Source organism: Mesocricetus auratus, unplaced genomic scaffold (assembly GCF_017639785.1).
Source record: "Mesocricetus auratus isolate SY011 unplaced genomic scaffold, BCM_Maur_2.0 Super-Scaffold_100707, whole genome shotgun sequence".
Lineage (NCBI taxonomy): Eukaryota > Metazoa > Chordata > Mammalia > Rodentia > Cricetidae > Mesocricetus > Mesocricetus auratus.
In genome coordinates, this window is record NW_024429269.1 from 15,620,173 (window position 1) to 15,641,288 (window position 21,116).

A 21,116-nucleotide genomic window follows, 5' to 3' on the forward strand; every position below is an offset into this window, starting at 1 on the left:
AACCTGAAATCACTTAGGGGCATGTCAACCACATAAATTTGAGGTTGAATGTTTGGGTACAGCTGTATCCTCATTTAGACTGTACCTATTAATCTTTTATTTGCTCTCATTAACCCAGCAGATGAAATGAACCAAAAGGGATCAGAAGAGAAAGTGAGAACAAGGTATTTGAAAGAGCTCCAGGTCTTGCTAGGAGTTTCTGGTATCTGAGGTATATTCCTCTGCCTGTCTCATTGCTGAGTGCTGATAGGCAACACATGTCCGGGACTGCAGTGTATGTGACTAAGTAGGAGACCATGGAGACACAGGAGCCTCGGAGCTCAGGATGTCAGGGCTGTGGGCCAGCTCTCATTCTCCACAGAGCATGTGGACACTCTCCATGCTGCACAGCCACAGTCTCTGAGAAGGGGCTTGGAGCACATTGGTTTTGAGTGCTGAGCTGGACAGATGGTCCCACTCAAATTGCTGCCTTTTCTTTCCTTGAGATGTAAATAGACAAACAATACTTCCTAGTGAAGAGAAACCTTAATGTTGGTAAATAGTGGCTCAGCAGTGAAAGGCACTTGCTGTTAACCATGAAGATGGACGTTCAGGACCCATTAAATACACTGAGTACCCTGTGTAACCTGCAACTCCAGCTTTGAGTAATTGGACACCATCTTCTACCTTCATATGAATACAGTAGCCTGCACACACACATGGGCCTGCACACACACACAAAGGTGAATAAATGTGAAATAGTTTTAAAAGATTAATATTTAAAGAATAACACAAAATAATTCAGTCATTCAAGAACCTAGGGTTTAGGGATAGTCAAGGGGGATATCTTTCTCACTGTTCTATTGCTGTGAAGATATTCCATGACAAAGTAAATTCCTATAAACAAAAGCCTTTCATTTGGGACTTGATTACAGTTTCAGAGGTTTAGTCTATTATTGTTGAAACACAGAGAAAAAAGGAAAATACATGGTGAACAATGGGAGAGAAGTCTGAGGGGGGGGAATGCAGAGAGCTTTTTAACTGAAGAGCATTTTGTTTCCTGAATTGTTCTTGGATGTGATTTCAAGCCTCCTGTGTACATCTATATTAAATTAATCAGACATGCTTACAATAGATGGATGCCAGAATGAATTGTAGAAAACAGTCTGATGTGTGCACTTTCAAACTTGATATGGCCTTCTTGCTTTGCATTTGAGTGTCACCAAATGTAATCTACTTAATCTACTGTACATGCCATGCAATCATGTTTAAATTCATCCTGAGAAAGATCTGGGAATGGGTTTTATCACCCCATTAATATCAGGGAAATGCAAATCAAAACAATTCTGAGATACCATCTTACTCCTGTCAGAATGGCTAAAAAAAAAAATAAAAAACACCAGTGACAGTTTATGCTGGAGAGGTTGTGGAGAAAGGAGAACACTCCTTCACTGCTGGTGGGAGTGCCAACTTGTACAGCCACTTTGGAAATCAGAATGGAGATTCCTCAGAAAAATGGTAATAAACCTACCACAAGACCCAGCAACTCCACTCTTAGGCATATATCCAAAAGATGCCCATTCATACAACAGGGACATCTGTTCCACTATGTTCATAGCAACATCATTTGTAATATACAGAACTTGGAATTAACCTAGATGCCCCTCAACCGAAGAATGGATAGAGAAAATGTGGTACATTTACACAATGGAGTAACAATCAGCAGAAAAAAATGGGATCCTGAAATTTGCAGTCAAATGGATGGCACTAGAAGAAACCATCCTGAGTGAGGTAACCCAGTCACAAAAAGAGAAACATGGCATGTACTCACTCATTTATGGATTTTAGACATAGGTCTGTAGAGTGCCAGCCTACAATCCCATGGCCAGAGAGTCCGGGAAACAAAAACCTTCATTCAATGGCTGTTGGAAGCAGAGGCAGACTCCTACATCTAAACACTGAGCTGAACTCAAGGAACCTAGTGACAGAGAGGGGGGGACTGATGAGCAAAGGGGTTAAAATTGGGCTGGTTTAACCCCCAGAAACAGCTGACCTGACATGGGTTACATCTCGAATCCAAGAATGATGGCTGGGAATCCAGCATGGGGCTGATCAAGACCCCCTGAATGTGTGCGTCAGCGAGGAGGCCTAGGCATTCTATTGGGCCTTGGGTATTAGATCAGTATTTATCCCTCACATACAAATGGACTTTGGGTGCCCATCCCACAATGAGATATGCACTCTCATCCTGGACTCTTGGGGGAGGGTCTAGTCCTTGCCCTGAATGAAATGACAGACTCTGGAAATCCCCATGGAGGGCCTCCCCTCCCTGGGGAAAGTAGTAGGGATTGGGGGAGGGTGGGTAGAGTAGTTGGTGGGTGGGCATGGGAGGAGGGGAGGGCCTTTAGTGTCTTTACCTCCCATTTTCCTAATCTACACTCACATTGTCAGGTACCAACCAGGCAACTCAGGTGGATACAACTGAAGATCCCCAAAGGCTAGTTCCTACACAAGGCGCAGAATGTACATTATCATTCCAAAAGAGAGGAAAGTGAGCATAGTAAGGAAATTCTGGTCCAAAAAAGACTTAAAACTAGCTGGACAAACTACAAACTTTGCATTTCGATGTCTGATGTCAAATTTATTTTTAGATCTCCAACTCCTTTCAACTTTGTTGACTGCACCACAATTCTGTCTTTTGGGGTCATTGTACTAACTGTTAGCATCTCTTCTTGGCAGATATGCCAACAGTCTGCCATCACTATCACCTTGGCGTCTTCAAGGCATCAGTCTTTATCGTTCAAACTTTATGCTACTACCTCTGGACCTACATTCAGGCTCACCTCTGTCACATGCCTAGCCTCTGTGACTTTCCTTCTTTGCAGAGGGAGATTCCACAGAATTCACATTAATTCTAAGGTATAATCCATATGGCCAAAGCCGCCAAGTCCTGCTGCTTGGTGGTGATAGAACATGGCCCCGTTGTTTAATTACATCTTCATAATTTTTTCTAACTTTAATTGTCTCCTGGAACTCTTTCTGTAAACTAGGCTAGTCTCAAACAGAGATCTAACTTGACCACTGCATGAAAACACCCAAGTGGTGAAGATTATGTTATTATGTATTTACCTGTTTTCATTGTCTCACCCATCCCTTTAAATATTTTCCAGCCTCTATTTTCCTAGGAAGCTCCGAGTTCTGTCTTGAGGTACCTAGAGTTTCACAATTCTTTGTTCTGCATCCTTAAGGATGCCTTTGCTTTCCCTCTGACTTCCCAGTTTGTAGCTCAAGCTTACAGTTGACCAGAATGTAACACTTTCAAAGACCTGGGGAGTTCACCCATTGCTATTGTGTGAGATCAGTCTCCTTCTGCTAAGAGACAACTGAATTATTTTCCTTTCTAACTTTCTATTTGCACACAGAAAATTATTCAACCTAAATATATTAAAAAGTGTTTAAAATCCATAGGAATAGAAAATTTTAATGACTCTTCATGAACTTCAAAAACTTCTCCAAGTTTTGAATCATCAAGATTTTGATCATGGTCCTCTCATTCCTAGATCTTGAAGCAGTGGCACAGATCAGTGATATTACACAACTGGTTATTTTTCTTATAAATAAAATATGCAACAAAATGAAAAAGATAATTACTCATTGTGGATGAGAGGGGGAGCTTGCAGGCTTCCATATAGTTTTTGTTGGCTTTGGTTTTCTCAGTCAGAGTTTCACTGTGTTGCTCAGCCTGGAGTCCCAATCCTAGACTCAAGTCATTTACACAGACCCAGTGTCATACCTGTGAAGTAAATTAAGGGAAATCACTTCAGAAGAAAAAAGAAACAGGAAGATAAGGATAGAGTTGTTTAGTGGTTTCATAGATTTGGAATTCATTTTAAAAATTGCAACACTCTTGCAACAGTCAAGATTTGTTCTAAATGTTGCTTAAAATATGACCTCATAAGAAGGAAGTGAATCAGGATAAGCTAATGTAGGGGTTCTGCACCCAGAGTGATAGGGATAGAAGGTCTGATTTGCTATTGTATGTAGTGACTGCAGGGAACAATTCATCGTGTGTGTTTATAACAATAGAAGACAGCATTTTTTAAAGTTTTCACCACAAAGATGACTGCTTTAGAAATGAGACTAGTTAATAGGAGATGTTATTCTGTAAACATGTCTGTCTTTTTCAATATGTATTTTTATTTTCAACTTTGAATTTAAATTAGAAACAAAGTTGCTTCACATGTCAATTCCAGGACCCTCTCCTTGTCCCTCCCCATCTTCCCGGCCCTCCCACCAACTCCCCCCAATATCCCCTCATTTTCCCAGGGAGGGTGAGGCCCACCATGAAGGTGTCCACAGTCTATCATTTCATCCAGGGCAGGGCCTAGACCCTCCCCCAAAGAGTTCAGGGTGAGAATGTGTCTCTCTTTGTTGGATGGGAGTCCAAAGTCCATCTGTGTACCCGGGATAAATACTGATCTACTACCCAAGGCTCAATAGATTATCTAGGCCTCCTCAGTGACACCTACATTCAGGGGGTCTTGATCAGTCCCATGCTGGAGTCCCAGGCATCAGTTTCGGATTCAAGAGCTAACCCTTGTCAGATCAGCTGTTTCTGGGGTTTAAACCAGCCCAGTCTAAATCCATTTGATCATCAGTCCTCCCTCTGTCACTGGATTTCTTGAGTTCGTCTCAGTGCTTAGCCATGGGAGACTGCCTCTTCTTCCATCAGCCACTGAATGGAGTTTCTGTTTCCCGGACTCTCTGGCCATGGGATTGTAGGCTGGCACTCCCCAGATCTATGTCTAAAATCCATATATGAGAGAGTACATGCCATGTTTATCTTTTTGTGACTAGGTTACCTCACTCAGGATGTTTTTTTCTAGTGTCATCCATTCGCCTGCAAATCTCAGGATTCCATTGTTTTTTTCTGCTGAATAATACTCCATTGTGTAAATGTACCACATTTTCTCTAACCATTCTTCAGTTGAGGGGCATCTAGGTTAATTCCAAGTTCTGGCTATTACAAATAATGCTGCTATGAACATAGTGGAACAGACATCCTTGTTGTATGAATGGGCATCTTTTGGATATATGCCTAAGAGTGGAGTTGCTGAGTCTTGTGGTAGGTTTATTCCCGTTTTTTTTTGAAGAATCTCCATACAGATTTCTAAAGTGGCTGTACAAGTTGACACTCCCACCAGCAATGGAGGAGTGTTCCCCTTTTACCACATCCTCTCCAGCATACATTGTCATTGGCATTTTTGATTTTAGCCATTCTGACAAGAGTGAGATAGTATCTCAGAGCTGTTTTGATTTGCATTTCCCAGATGACTAAGGATGTTGAGCACTTTCTCAATTTTGGACTCTTCTATTGAAAATTCTCTATTTAGTTCTGTAGCCCACTTTTTAATTGGATGCTTTGGTGTTTTGGAGACTTGCTTCTTGACTTCTTTGTAAATTTTGGAGATCAGCCCTTTTCCCATTCAGTTGGTGTGGGGACACCAGACCTTGAGCAGAGACCCACTTCCTCATTGGCCTGGGAGTAGGCAGCTGTAAGACAATGTTTACTAAAAACATGTTTACTAAAAACAATACAATACCCGGGGCAATATGTTCCTGGAAAAGGCTTGCCCACGGGAAACGCCCTGACCTCGACCTTGTCCAAAGACTAACCACCTCTTCTGACAGGCCCAGATCAGTTTTTGGAGTCAGGGGAGAACCAGCCAGGGGAGAGGAGAGAGCAGAGGCTTCTCTGGAGGGAGACTTTCTTGGGAAGTTTTCTTGAACCTTTTTGGGGCCTGCTTAAAGTTTTGTTTACATCGTTGAACAAGTCTCTGTGTTGTCAAATCCCGACACCCTCCACATGTTCTCGGACACAGGCTGCCCAGCTGACGCGGCAAGTCAGCTGCCTTTTTGTCTTCCTGACTGTGTCCTTTGCCTTACAGAAGCTTCTCAGTTTTAGGAGGTCCTTTTATTAATTGTTGATCTCACTGTCTGTGCTACTGGTGTTATGTTCAGGAAGCTGTCTCCTGTACTAATTCGTTCAAGGGTACCACCCACTTTCTCTTCTAAGAGGTTCAGTGTGGCTGGATTTATGTTGAGTTCTTTGATTCATTTGGACTTAAGTTTTGTGCATGGCAATAGACATGGATCAATACACATTCTTCTGCATCCCAGCATCCTTTTATGCCAGCACCATTTGTTGAAGATGTTTTCTTTTTTCCATTTTATATTTCTAGCTTCTTTGTTGAAGATCATATGCTCATACATGTGTGGGTTAATATCAGGGTTTTCAATTCGATTCCTTTGGTCTACCTGTCTATTTTTGTGCCAATACCAAGCTGTTTTCAGGACTATAGCTCTATAATAGAGGTTGAAGTCAGGGATGGTGATGCCTCCGGACATTGCCTTGTTGAATAGGGTTGTTTTGGCTATCCTGGGTCTTTTGTTTTTCCACACAAAATTAATTATTGTTCTTTCAAGTTCTGTGAAGAATTGTGCTGGTATTTTAATGGGGATTGCATTGAATATGTAGATTGCTTTTGGCAGGATTGCCACTTTTACTACATTGATCCTACCTATCCAAGAGCATGGGAGATATTTCCATTTTCTGAGTGCTTCTTTAATTTCTTTCTTTAAAGATTCAAAGTTCTTGCGATACAGGTCTTTCACTTGTTTGGTTAGCTTTACCCCAAGGTATTTTATGTTGTTTTTGGCAGTTGTAAAGGGTAATGTTTCTCTGCTTTCTTCCTCAGCCCTTTTATCATCTGTATTGAAAGACCCCTACCCAGGACCCTCTAGGAAAAGAAAAGCAAGGCCAGGCTGTTGTCTAAAGAAAAAACCCAGACCAGATGCCTCGCCCAGCTGGCAGGATGTCAAACAGGATCTGTGGTCACCAGAGCAGTCATGGGACCCGAATCATAATTGCTGAAGCATGCCAGGGTCTTTTATGTGGTAATACTAGGACACCTATTCCTTGGCAACTACCCCTGCCCCCAGTTGTGTCTATGATCACCATAGTAGTCATGGGACCCGGATAATAATTGCAGAAGCATGCTGGGGTCTTTCATGAGGTAATACCAGGAAACGTAGTCTGTGGGAACTACCCTTGCCCCAAGATGTGCCAATGAAATGCCTGTTGCTATGCTGATACTTATGTAACCATTAAAACTCTATAAATATTGTGCTCCCTGCAAGCCCGGTATGCTCTGCACCCAAGTTGCAGCAGCATCCGCAGGCGCCTGTGTACTCAATAAATAACCTCTTGCATTTGCCTCCAGTGGTTTGGCCCCTGTTCTTGGGCAGAGGGTTCGGTTCAGTGCCCGGCGCTTTGATGCCGAGGTCTTTCATTGGAGGTCCCACCTCGATTTCTGCCCCAGAGCCACCAGTGCCACCTGGAGGTAAGGTAGCCGGCATCCTGTCCACTTTGTTCTTTGTTATGTATATATATATATATATATATATATATATATGTATGTATATATATATATGTTGATCTGTCTTCTAGCAGGTTGGCTATGTAGTCATTCAGTAATTAGGGTGGCTTCAGAAGGGGCTGAGGAGCCCAGACTTCTCTCCAGCCACCCTGGCAAAAGTGCCAGGGATCCGTTAGCTCAATTGTTTGGAGCTCATGGCCCTGAAAAGGGAAAAACGGGACCACTACTCCTGTTGGCCTGTCTGAGTATTTACTTTCGGTTCTCCGCCAAAAGTGCGCAGCGTGTCTGGTAGTGAGTTGCTTAATTGTGTTATTTGTCTTGTTCATCTACTTGTCTTTGTATTTTGCGTTTTCTGATTCAAGCATGGGACAAACCATAACCACCTCTTTGAGCCTTACTTTAGATCACTGGAATAAAGTGCAGATTCATGCCTCTAATCAGTATAAACTGCACATCTGAGTGGCCAACCTTAGATGTGGGCTGGCCATGGGATGGGACCTTTAACCTAGAAATTATCTTACAGGTTTAGGATTGGGTCTTTGACAAGGGACCCCATGGACACCTGGTCCAGATAGCATACATTGTTATTTGGGAAAATTTGGCTACAGACCCCCGACATGGGCAGCCCTGTTTGTGACTCTCTGACCTCCTCCAAAGGCAGTCTCAGAGAAAACCGTCATCTCCTCCCCTCCCCCCTTCTTCATACTTGGTCCCTGTCCCGGCTCCAGATCATCATCTACCCCCAGATGATGTGGTTCTCATAGACTTTTTAAATCTTGCAAGGGAAAAACTACAAGTAACAAGTTTTGTAAAGTTAATTTAAATTTGTTAATAGGTTTTCATGTTCAGGATAAATAATTTTTCAACCCTGGATGACTATCCTTACAACAGTTTGTTGAAAAGATGACTTTCACATTAAGACAGCTGTTGCATGCCAATTTTTTTATGTGTATGTACAAATGGTTGTGTATCTAATATGCCCCAGGTTCAGTAAATAAACAATTCTTTTTATAAGTTGGTCCTATGGCTGAGGAATTTGGCCAAGCCTAGCTAGTCACTGGTCCATCTTATCCCTCTGTATCTGTTCTTGCCTGCCTATACATGTGGTGCATGCAGGTCAGGGGTCTTCTCTTGCTGTCCTGAACACATGGCATGCTGGGCAAAAGTCTCTCCCACTATGTGCCATGGGTTAGAGCATACTACAGTAGGGTCTCCTATCCCTGAGCATTCAGTGAGGCAGCTACTCTGCTCTCCAACTGCTGCTGCAGCCCTCATAGCTGAGCCTGCTCCATCCTCACCTGCCTGCCTTTGAGGTGTGCAGGATGTGAGGATGGGGGTCTCTCTCTCTCTCTCTCTCTCTTTCTCTCTCTCTCCCTTTCTTTCTCTCTCCCTCTCTCTCTCTCTCTCTGCCCCACGCACATGGTATGCTGGCAAAGGAGCCATCTGCCAGCTTTTCCCTCCACCAGAGCTCCCTACCCAAGCACACAGGGCTGGAGCAGGTAAACCATTTGGCCAGATCCGGTCTTTCCACAGAAACGGAATGGCCTTAAAGTTATAACTACAAGAGAAAAAGAAAAATGTAAACTGTTTACTATGATGTTTCAATTCTATGCTTGTTTTGTTAAAAAGTTCTAACTGTGTTTTCTGTCATAATGTAAGTTTTATTACAAGCATAATACCTGATCCACCATCTTGACTAAAGGTGATCACATGGATGTTCTGAGGTACCATCCTATCAACAAGTTTTTATTCAGATTTAAAATGTTAATGCTTTTATACACAGGAATGCTAAGTTTTATAATTTAACAGTCACCCAGATAATAATGGTTTTAAAGGCCTAGAATATATTTTAATTTTCAATATTAAAAAAACATTAAGGAATTTCAGAACAGTTTTTAAATGGTTTCAATTTATAAGGTTATAAGATACTTATACTGTTAAAATGTTTAAAGCTAAACCTGACAGTATAAAGTTCCAGTTTTATAAAAGTTAATAAAGTTTATATTTTCAACAGTTAAGCTTAAGGCAGACAAACCTCTAATACTTCAGAGACCTGCAGAACATGGCATTTAAAATGTTAATTTAAAAATTTATAATATCAGACAGACTGCCAGATCCTAACAGTGACCCAAAGTCTCCAAAAAAGATTACCAGGCACCCTGGTCCCTACACCTAGATTGTGTTGACGCTGACCAGTGAGCAAGATGCTCAAAGATGACACCTGCTGCTGCCAGGACCTGGCCCAGAATGTGGACAAAACTGCTGGACACTGGAAAATTGATTGCACCCCTTTTGCTGAGACAAAACAAGGTAAGTCTTTTCCATGTCCCTCTTCCACAGAGAGAAAGAAAACTCACCTTACAGGCCTGGTAAAGATTGATGCTGTTCCTGATACTTGTGCCTCCAGTAGAGGAGACTTGGGTATGACTATATATGGACTGGTACCTGACACTTTTTAATAGATTCGAGGACTGTATAAAATTTTTCCTTCTCAGATCTCTAAAAGTATTAATGGTTATCAGCTTGACATCAGGCAGCCAAAGCCACAAGACTATAGTTAGCTTGTTAGGTCATTTTATTTATGTAATAATCAAGCCTTAATATGTCTCAATAAAGATTAAAGGATGTAAATACTTGTTCAATCACAAGCTCAAGGTTTTTAGGTTTATTTTGGTTGTCATCTAAGTATAAACTTAAAGGGCTTTTCATCAGGCCAAAGATACCTCTGTCTAATTCATACCTGGCTCCCTGGACAGAAGACAAATGTACACTTCTAGACCAAATCTGTAGTTTCTGCTAGGACGCAAAATACAGATATCCAGATATCTGCTTTTTCTACAATGTAGATTTCAGTACCAATTGATAGTGCTAATGTGCCTATAACCTTTATGTCCTTTTGTATAACAAAATTTATATAGGCTTCAGAGGATCAAAAGTCATACAGCTTGGATCCACTTCTCACAGGTCAAAGAGGACTCCAGATAAGTACAGCCACCTGTCTGTTCCTGAAAATGAGATTTTCTCTCCTGGTTATGGGATTCCTGACCTTCCTGATCACTAATACTATGGGTCTAAAGAGTTCCAATCAAAACTCTAAGTTTTAACTTCTGGTCCCAGTTTTAAACATGTCTTAAACAGGTTTCCACTTCTGGCAAACACATCTAAACATCAATTGCTGACCACAGCCTGCTCCTAAGACTGCGAGCACTAGACTTGCTGTGGATGTAAACCAGTTCAGCTGATGTGGACACCCCCTGTCTCTTCAACACAGTCTTCCAATCAGCTGCTCCTGGATAGATACCCCATTGCCTAAATTCTCTTTTTGCTTTTGACTTGCATTTCAGCCTTCTTGGGTCCCCTAAGTGTGCCCCATAGTCAGCAAGAAGTAGCACAGAAAAGAATACATTGCCCTCTTTTCCCTGGTTGAGATGCTAAGTCAAAAGAAAAAAAATCCATTACATAGGGAACAGTATAATAAGAGAGGGAGGCATATGTGCCACTCTCAAAAAGGAATGTTGTTTGTATGCAGACAAGACTGGGGTAAAAACTGAAACTCTGGATAAACTCAAGGAGAGGCTGACTGTTCATCAGAAAAAATTTAAATCCCAACAATACTGATATGAGGGTTGGTTTAGCAAATCCCCCTGGTTCATTGCACTAGTCTCTACTCTTATGGGCCTCCTAAACTTTGGGCCCTGCATTCTCAAACAATAATTCAAGCCTTAGTCTTAATTCAACAATACCATGCCCACAAACAGATGGAACCATAAGTAAATCTTAAGTAGAGAGGGCTGGACAATAGATATAAGATTCTACCTATGCACAAGAACAAGGGGGGAATGAAAGACCATTTCCCAGGACGCCCTAGGAAAAGAAAAGCAAGGCCAGGCTGTTGCCTAATGAAAAAACCCAGGCCAGGTGCCTCGCCCAGCTGGCAGGATGTCAAACAGGATCTGTGGTCACCAGAGCAGATATGGGACCCGAATAACAATTGCTGAAGCATGCCAGGGTCTTTTATGTGGCAATACCAGGACATCTAGTCCTTGGCAATTACCCCTGCCCCCAGTGTGTCTATGATCACTATAGTAGTCATGGGACCCAGATAATAATTGCTGAAGTGTGCTGGGGTCTTTCATGAGGTAATACCAGGAAACTTAGTTGGTGGGAACTATCCCTGCCCCCAAGTTGAGCCAATGAAATGCCTGTTGCTATGCTGATACTTATGTAACCATTAAAACTCTATAAATATTGTGCTCCCTGCAAGCCCGGTATGCTCTGCACCCAAGTTGCAGCAGCATCTGCAGGCGCCTGTGTACTCAATAAATCACCTCTTGCATTTGCATCTGGTGGTTTGGTCCCGGTTCTTGGGCAGAGGGTTCGGTTCAGTGCCCGGCGCTTTTATGCCAAGGTCTTTCAGTATATAGTAGGCTTACTGATTTTCCTGAGTTGATCTTGTAGCCTGCCACTTTGCTGAAGGTGTTAATCAGCTGTAAGAGTTCCCTTGTAGAGTTCTTTGGGTCATTTATGTAAACTATCATATCATCTGCAAATAGTGAAAATTTGACCTCTTCCTTTCCAATGTGTATCCCTTTGATCTCCTTTTGTTGTCATATGGCTCTGGCTAGAACTTCAAGTACAATATGGAAAAGATATGGAAAGAGTGGACAGCCTTGTTTCGTTCCTGATTTTAGCGGAATTGCGTTGAGTTTCCCTACATTTAGTTTGATGTTGGCAGTTGGTTTGCTGTATATAGCTTTTAATATGTTTAGGTATGTTCCTATTATCCCAGATCTCAAAAAGATATTTATCATGAAGGGGTGTTGGACTTTGTCAAAGGCTTTTTCAGCATCTAGTGAAATGATCGTGCGATTTTTGTTTTTCAGCTTGTTTATATGTTGGATTACATTGATGGATTTTCATATGTTGAACCATCCCTGCATCCCTGGGAGAAACTTAGTTGATCATGGTGAATGATTGTTTTAATGTTTCTTGGATCCGATTTGCCAGCATTTTATTGAGATTTTTTACATTAATATTCATGAGGGATATTGGTCTGAAGTTCTCTTTCTTAGTTGTGTCTTTGTGTGGCTTGGGGATCAAGGTTATTGAAGCCTCGTAGAAAGAGTTTGGCAAAGACCTTATTGCTTCTATTGAATGGAATACTTTGAGAAGAATTGGTATAAACTGTTCTTTGAATTTCTGGTAGAATTCTGCACTGAGGCCATCTGGACCTGGGCTTTTTTTTGGTTGGGAGTCTTTTGATGACTGCTTCTATTTCCATAGTAGTTATAGGTCTATTTAAATTGCTTATGTGTTCTTGATTTAATTTTGGCAAGTGATAGCTATCCAGGAAGCCCTCCATTTCCTTTAAATTTTCAAATTTTGTGGAGTACAGGTTTTCAAAGTATGACCTGATGATTCTCTGAATTTCCTCAGAGTCCATTGTTATGTCCCCCTTTTCAGTTCTGATTTTGTTAATTTGCATGTTCATGCTCTGCTGTTTGGGAATTTTGGACAAAGGTTTGTCTATCTTGTTGATTTTCTCAAAGAACCAACTCTTCGTTGCATTGATTCTTTGTATTATTTTCCTACTTTCTACATTATTGATTTCAGCCCTCTTTTGATTATTTCCTGGCGCCTACTCCTCCTGGGGGATTTTCATTCTCTGTGTTCTAGAACTTTCAGCTGTGCTATTAATTCTCTAGTATAACTATTCTCCAGTTTGTTCATGTGGGCACTTAGTGCTAGGAACTTTCCCCATAGCACTGCTTTCAAAGTGTCCCATAGGTTTGGGTACATTGTGTCTTCATTCTCATTGAATTCTAGGAAGTCTTTAATTTCTTTTTTATTTCTTTTTTGACCCAGGAATGGTGCAGTTGTTCATTATTGAATTTCCATGAGTTTGTAGAGTTTCTGCAATTTGTGTTGTTGTTGAATTCTAAAATGATAAGATACATGGCGTTATTCCAATTTTTTTTGTAGCTGCTGAGGTTTGATATGTTGCCAATTATGTGGTCAATTTTTGAGAATGTTCCATGTGTTGGTGAGATGAAGGTATATTCTTTTTTATGTGGATGAAATGTTCTATAGATATCTGTTAATCCAAGTTGGGTCAATACTTCTATTAGACCCTTTGCTTCTTTGTTGAGTTTCTGTCTTTTATTCCTGTCTAGTGGTGAGAGTGAGGTGTTGAAATCTCCCACTACTAAGTGTGTGGGGCTTTATATGTGATTTACATTTTAGTAATGTTTCTTTTACGAACCTGGATGCCTTTGTACTTGGGGCATAGATGTTCAGGATAGAAACTTCATCTTGGTAGATTTCGCCTGTGATGAGTATGTAATGACCTCCTTCATTTCTTTTGATTGATTTTATTTTAAAGTCTAATTTGTTAGATATTAGGATTGCTACCCCTGCTTGTTTCTTAGGTCCATTTGATTGGAAAATCTTTTCCAAACCTTAAACTCCCAGGTAATGTCTGTCTTTGAGGGTGAGGGGTGTTTCTTGTATGCAGCAGAAGGATGGGTTCTGTCTTTGAATCCATTCTGTTAGCCTGTGTCTGTTTATGGGTGAGTTAAGTCCATTTATTCTTTGATTTGGAATGGTTGTTATTGATGGAATTATGTGTGGAATTCCACCCCTTTGTTCTTTTGGCTGTTGGTAGAGTGGGAGTATCTAATGCCTATGTTTTTCTGGTTGTAGTTAACTTCCTTGGGTTGGAGTTTTTCTTCCAGAACTTTCTGTAGTGCTGGGTTAGTGGATATGTATTGCTTGAATGTAGTTTTGTTATGGAATATCTTGTTTTCTCCATCTACAGTGATTGAGAGCTTTTCTGGGTATAGTAGTCTGGGTTGACATTCATGGTCTCTTAGTGTTGTTAGAATATCTATCCAGGACCTTCTGGATTTCAGAGTTTCCATGGAGAAGTCAGGTGTAATTCTGATAGGTTTGCCTTTATATGTTACTTGGCCTTCTTCCTTAGATGCTTTTAATATTCTTTCCTTATTCTGTATATTTGGTGTCTTGATTATTATATGGTGAGGCGACTTTTTTTGGGATCCACTCAATTTTTGTTTTGTAAGCTTCTTGTACCTTCATTGTCATGCCTATCTTAAGGTTTGGAAAGATTTCTTCTATGATTTTGTTGATTATGTTTTCTGCCCCCTTGAGATGGATTTCTTGACCTTCTATACTTATAATTCTTAGATTTGTTCCTTTATGGTGTCCCATATTTCCTGGATGTTTTGTGTTAAGCATTTGTTGGACTTACGATTTTCTTTTGTCGATGAATCTATTTTTCCAAGTGTATCTTCAACACCTGAGATTCTCTCTAGATTCTCTCTTCCATCTCTTCTATTTTGTTGGTATCGGTAGTACCTAATGGTTTGGCCAGTTTTTCTATTTCCAGCCTTTCTTCAGATTGTGTTTTTTTTATTGTCTCTATTTCAATTTTTAACCCTTGCACTGTTTGATTGTTTCTTGCAGTTTTCAGTTTATCTTTTTGTACATTTGTTGCATTTTATGAATTTTTTGGTTTGTTCTTTCTTCCATTTCTTGCAGTTTTTGATTTGCTTTTCCTTCCATTTATTGATTTTTTTTTGGTTTGCTTTTTCTTCCAGTTCTTGTATTTTTTGGTTTGTTTTTTTCTTCCACTTCTTCCATTTTTTGCTTTGTTTTTTTCTATTTCCTGCCTTTTTTGGTTTGTTTTTTCTTCTATTTCTTGAATTATTTGATTTGTTTTTTTGTCCATTACTTTGAGGGATTTTTCTATATCCTCTTTTAGGGCCTCTATCATTTTCATGAAAGTTTTTTAAGGTCTTTTCCTTCTGCTTCATTTGCATTGGAATGTTTGAGTCTTGCTGGTGTGGAGTCTCTAGAATCTGGCGGTGTCATATTTGTTTTTCTGTTGCTGAGGTTTTTTTTGTATTGTCTCTTTCCCATCTCTTCTTCTAGTGGGTGCAGAAAGAACCCCTTACTGGTCTTGTGGTTAGGGGACCAGAGTTCCCTTTTGGTGGGTGCTAGCAAGTCCAATAATCTGGTAGTTCTTCTATTCTTCATCCTCATTCTGGTACTGTGGGTGGAGAATAAGATCAGGAATCTGGGGTGCTTAGCCTCCCACCTGGTCCCCTGGTCCCTTTGCTGGAAGAGAAGACTTGGGATCTGGGGTGCTCCTGCCACGATGGGAAGGTCTGTGGCCATTCCCAGTCACTGGAAGGCATGCCGGGAAGCAGGGCCTTCTTTACCTGGATCTGCTGGTTTCCTGGTCTCGTTGGTGTAAGAGAAGGCCTGGAATCTCGGGGGGCTTGGCTCCCGCCGGGATGGTAATCTCTGTGCAGTTCCGAGGCAATCCCCAGGCACTGGAATGCAGGCCCGGATGCAGGGCCTGTTTTACCTGGTCCTGCTGGACCAGCTGGTCCCCTGGTCTCCTTGTTGGAAGAGAAGACCTGGGATCTTGTGTGTTTGGCTCCCCCCCGGGATGAGAAGCCCTGAGGCCTTCCCCAGTCACTGGAAGGCATGCCGGGATGCAGGGCCTTCTTTACCTGTATCTGGTGTCTGTCTTATTGGTCAACGAATAAAGCACTGTTGGCCAATAGGGAAGCAAGATAGGAGGGACTAGGAGTTGAGGAGGATTCTGGGAAATGTGGGAAAGAGTAAGGTGTCACCATGTGATCCCTAGAGGACAAGATGCATCAGTCCTTATGAAAATATATATTATTAATTATGGATTAATACTTAAATCAGAACTAGCCAATGCAAAGCCCTGGACATTGGCTGAAGCATTGTAATCAATAGAGTCTCTGTGTGTTATTTGGGATTGATGTGGCTCCCCACTCAACCTCCAGTGATTTTATGGTTGAATTCCTTATGTTAATCTCTGACTACTTCATTCATAATGATAACTTTCACAATGAAATAATATCCTTTGCTATTCCATATACCTAGGTATGCACTGTTACCACCATAAAGACAAACTAGCACCTTAAATTATTATGATGTGTACTTCCCAGCTATAGGAGATGCTATATGTGGTCTCTCTGATCTGATTTTTACTAACATATATACAAGACCATGTTTTATAATAAGTTGCTCACAATAACTATTTCCAAATGTGTGTGACTTAGAAACACACTTCTGATACAGGCCACACATGAAGCAGCCAGGATTGGGACCTTCTTGTCTGGGATGTGCAGGTGTGCTTAAGGAGTTCTCACATTTATTCAGCTTGAGCTGTTACCTCCAACACCGTGAGCCAATTCCCAGAGAGCACATAAATAATCCATGGAATCTTCCAGCTGTGAGACTGAAATGATGAGATTGACAGATGTGGCTGACTTCTGGAAGATGACGTAATAGTGGCTGCTTACACCTTTCATTCTGACTAGACAAAGAAAAGTCACAGATAGGAACAATCATCTCTCTGCCGAGAAACTTATGCCAGTAAATTTTGGTGTAAGTTCTGCTGTGTCTCATAGGAACAGACTATGGTGACTTCCTTTCTCTTCCCACATGTGCTGGTTAGACCTGAGTCATTTTCTGGTCTGCATTGGATCCTGTGGATCAAAAAACCCAAAAGCTGATTGTATGATGTGAAAGAAACAGTGTAGGAATTAGATTATCTTAAGACTGAGAGAGAAACCTAACTGAAGACACATTGTGTTTGCTTTTCTCCAATCCCTGTTCCCTATCAGGTCCTTGTGATCTGTCATATGGCAGGGGCAACGCTTCCTGATTAATATATCCTTAGCTGTATGTGAGACATCCATACCAGAGAAGCCCAAGGCCAGCAACACACAGAGCAGGCTGTGGAGAGGCATGTAGGACATGTCCCTCTATACCAGTGCATCTGCTTTGCCTCAGCTCAGTGTCCAATGTCTGAGTGTCTGTCAGTATGCATGTGTACCACCTATGTTTCTTACACTGACTCAAGCAGGGGGTGGGTATTGAATGATCATAGGCCACAAATTCCATGTAGAGAGAAAAAAATGTAGCTCATAACAGATTTTTACTTGCTTCCTATCTTTCTTGGTAGATAAAAGAGGCAGCCATTAAAAGGCATCATGGGATAACCTATCCCTGCTGAGGGTAAAGCTGCTTTGCACACACGGGTATTGTTCAGTGAGATAATGTGGGAGATCCGAAGTCAGATTCATTATGAGCCATGCACAATCTTTAATGCACTTGTAGACCATTGTTCATGTTTACTTCTCTCCATCTGTTGTCTAATAGAGGTTAATAAAGAAAAGGCTGCACAGGTATATGCATTCCCTGTGAAACACTGGGACTTGAAACAACCTTTCTTCCTTACCAAGAGTGAGGATCTGTATAAATTCTGCATTTTAAAAAATGCTTTTAAATTCCATGGTAAAGGAAGTCCATCGGAATTCTAGATGGTCCCTGTAACCCAGTCTCTCTAAGTAAGCAGGAGACCATGGGAGCTCACAGCAGCCCGGGTGGCTCTCTATGGCAGGACTGTGGTCCTACTCTATGCTCTTGGCAGAACAGGGGCAGGATTTCCCATAGTCTTAAAAGTGTGGCTTTAGGGTGTATCAAGTTTGTATTGGACTGGGAAATTGTTCCTATTAGAAATATTCTCTCTTTTTTTTCTGTGTGATTTGATTGGCTAGCAATATGGTCTAATAAAGAATAAAGCTTAAAAGGTCTGAGAGATGGATTGGTGATAAAGAACACTTGGGGCTCAGTCATGAGGATAATAGTTCAGGTTCCAGTTTGCTGGCCAGTCAGCAACTGCTTATTACTGAAATGCCTAAGGTGAGGTCATCCTGTTCTGGTTTCAGTTTGTGTTTACTTAGACAGTTCTTAGCTCTCTACTTCCTGCCCAACAATGCTCATACCTACTTTGGCAACATATTTGAGATGTTTATGATTTTGACCATATTCCAGATATGTTAACTGAAATAAGTAAACTAAAATAACCAGAAAAGATATGAGTCAAAAATAATTGGCATGTTATGTCTAAAATAATTACCACGTTCTGCTAGAAATGAACATTTCAAGGCTAATTTGACATGACTTTCATCTAATTTTGATGTAAATTATGGTCTCTGTGTTTTTCACATTTAAAATATCTGTACTTGCGAACTTGTGTACTAAGAGACTTTCAGAGGAACGAGTCCACTCTTTGTTTCACCATCAATAAAAAGGACTTAAATTTTTTCATTGACTGAATCAGCATGATTGTCAATAACTATGTTGCATGGATCATTTCATTTATTCCCATTCCAAAGAATATGACTCCCTCTTCTTGTCTCAAAGAAGCACTAGAAATCACTCTCCCAACACACCTGTGCATACACACACAAATAAACACACATACACACACACAAAGAAATAAAGCTAAACTTTTGAAAACAAAGGCAAACAATAAAGGAATCTTAGAAATAGTTTATTAAATTGATCTGTAATAAGGTCTGAAAGGCTTTCCTGAAACAAAATATGAAATCTCCAGGTGATTCTCATATTTACTCATTTCAGCTGTTCTGACTCTGGTTTGTTTGAAGGTGAAATGTGACTAGTCCTGGCTTCCCTGTAGAGACAAACCAGACACCCTCAGGCACACCCCCCTTCCTTCTCAACCTAAACCACTGGGACTTCACATCAGTCAAAATCTGCTCAGACAAATGACATCAGAATAGGCTTGTGAGGCTGAAGTTTCCTGTTGTGTCCCAGAGGGGCTGATTGTGATGACACAACACAGGTGGAATCTTAGTGGAAGTCTGGGGAAAAGGAACAAAGCTTGGGGGAGCCTCTGTGACCGTGTTCAGTGATGATATTCATTGCCATAGGATCATGTTTGACATGATTCTGCAGATGTTACAGCTTTTGGGGAAACCAATGACCATTCATTGACAAAACTGTGGATATGTGAGCATTGTCCAAAATAAACATTTCATTCTTCAGACAGAGAAGGAAAGAAAACTCTCTTTGACTACGACAAAATGCCTCTAGTGAAGGAATTTTGTTAATCTCCAAACTCCAAAAGCTGGCTTATAGATGGCCACCACATGAAGACACCAAAGTGGTGATGACTATGCTAATCTAAATCCCCTTGGCCTCTCAGACCCTCTGATTCCTTTACCAAATTCCCAACCTCACATCCCTTACAGAGAACAGACTCCTGCTATGTTGTCCAGAGCTTCCAAGTTCTCCCTCCTGCATCCCGGACTATGATTCTGCTCTCACACTGTAACCCCGACATCATACTCTATTTTACCTGTGAACTTTCTATCACACACACACACACACACACACACACACACACACACACACACAAGCTAACAACAAAAACCAAAGCATAATAATGATAGAATTTGAGAATATCAATGGACAATATTTCATTTGTATTTCTTAAAGAAGAGGTTGGTGGTCACATAAATCACCACTTCCCTGGTCATCAGAGGAAACTAAGGTAAAAGACAATTCTATGCAATTTCCATCACAGAAGTCAAAATCAAAGTCTACTGGTATTGGGCTGTAATAATCATACAATAACAATGTTGACAAGAGTGTACGAAGATTAAGCCTTATATAATTTACACTTGGTACAAACCAACCACACAGAGAACTATTTATACAACTACTCAGTAAACTATTCAACTGAACTAGATATGGAAATGAACGTAAAACTCCAGAAGTGTCTGAGACACAAAGGGAGACTGGAAAAAAAGCAGCCATGACTTCAGCTTGGTCTGTCTGTGGCTGAATGAGTCTACTCTTTATACTCACTGTGTCACCAGTCACCTGCTCCACCAGATGAAAACTGCTCTGCATCCCTGCCAGGCTCAGCCCCACAGCAGGGTTTTCCTGTAGCCTCAGCTGCAGGTTTGGGTGTGGGCTGCAGGTGCCCAGAGAGCACTGTGCACTTGCTGCACAGAAGTAGGTGGCTGAGTCTCCAGGCTGAGAATCTGTGATGTGCAAGGAGAGCTGTTTATCACTTTTACTGAAGAAGACTGTGAATCTTCCATCTTCCTTTTTATTCAACACTGAACGTATAGCTATCAGGAGTGCAGGGCCTCCTCCAGGGATTTGCCTGTACCATGGGAAGTAGTCAAATGCACTGTTCTCATAAGTGCAGTTCAGAACTGAAGTCCCTCCTGCCCAGACTGACAGAGATTGGGGAGTTTGTCACACTTGCTGCTGGTCACGTCTCTCCTTCTGGCCACTCACCCCTGTGTAGAGAAATTACAAATGTCATTAGGTTCCCAGGTCTGTTCTTTCTCTTTATGGTTTCAGCATTCATGATTTTGTCTGGTACCCCAGTCTCCCATGCCTCCACATTAATCCCACATGCTGAGGTTTCTCTTCAATGACTCACAGGCTGGGTGAAGGGCTAGGACTACAAATGATGCTTTCAGGATCTTGTCCATTCCTCCTAGAATGAAGCTTGGGGAAAACGCAGGTGGCCTTTTGTCTCCCCCAGAACACAGACTCCATCTTCACTGTCACCTAGTTCTTTCAAGAGGCTCCACCCCTCACAAACACTTTGTCTAAAGCTATTTCTAGCACAGGAAACACTTCCTATTGTGCTCAAATTTAGTACTGCTGAAAGTGCAGTCATTGAAAATTAGAAATCCTTTTCTTATAAGGAACCATTCGTTACATGCTGGTGTTAACATATAGCACGTTGCTATAGCCACCAAGAGTGGCAGTATACACATGGCTTACCCAGAGATCAGTGCT

General features: G+C 41.3%; 1 pseudogene; it reads right to left on the bottom strand.

The window, feature by feature from the left end:
* Window positions 1-19,784: 19,784 nt before the first annotated feature.
* Window positions 19,785-20,875, bottom strand: LOC121137869 (annotated as a pseudogene).
* Between the last annotated feature and the right edge of the window lie 241 nt (window positions 20,876-21,116).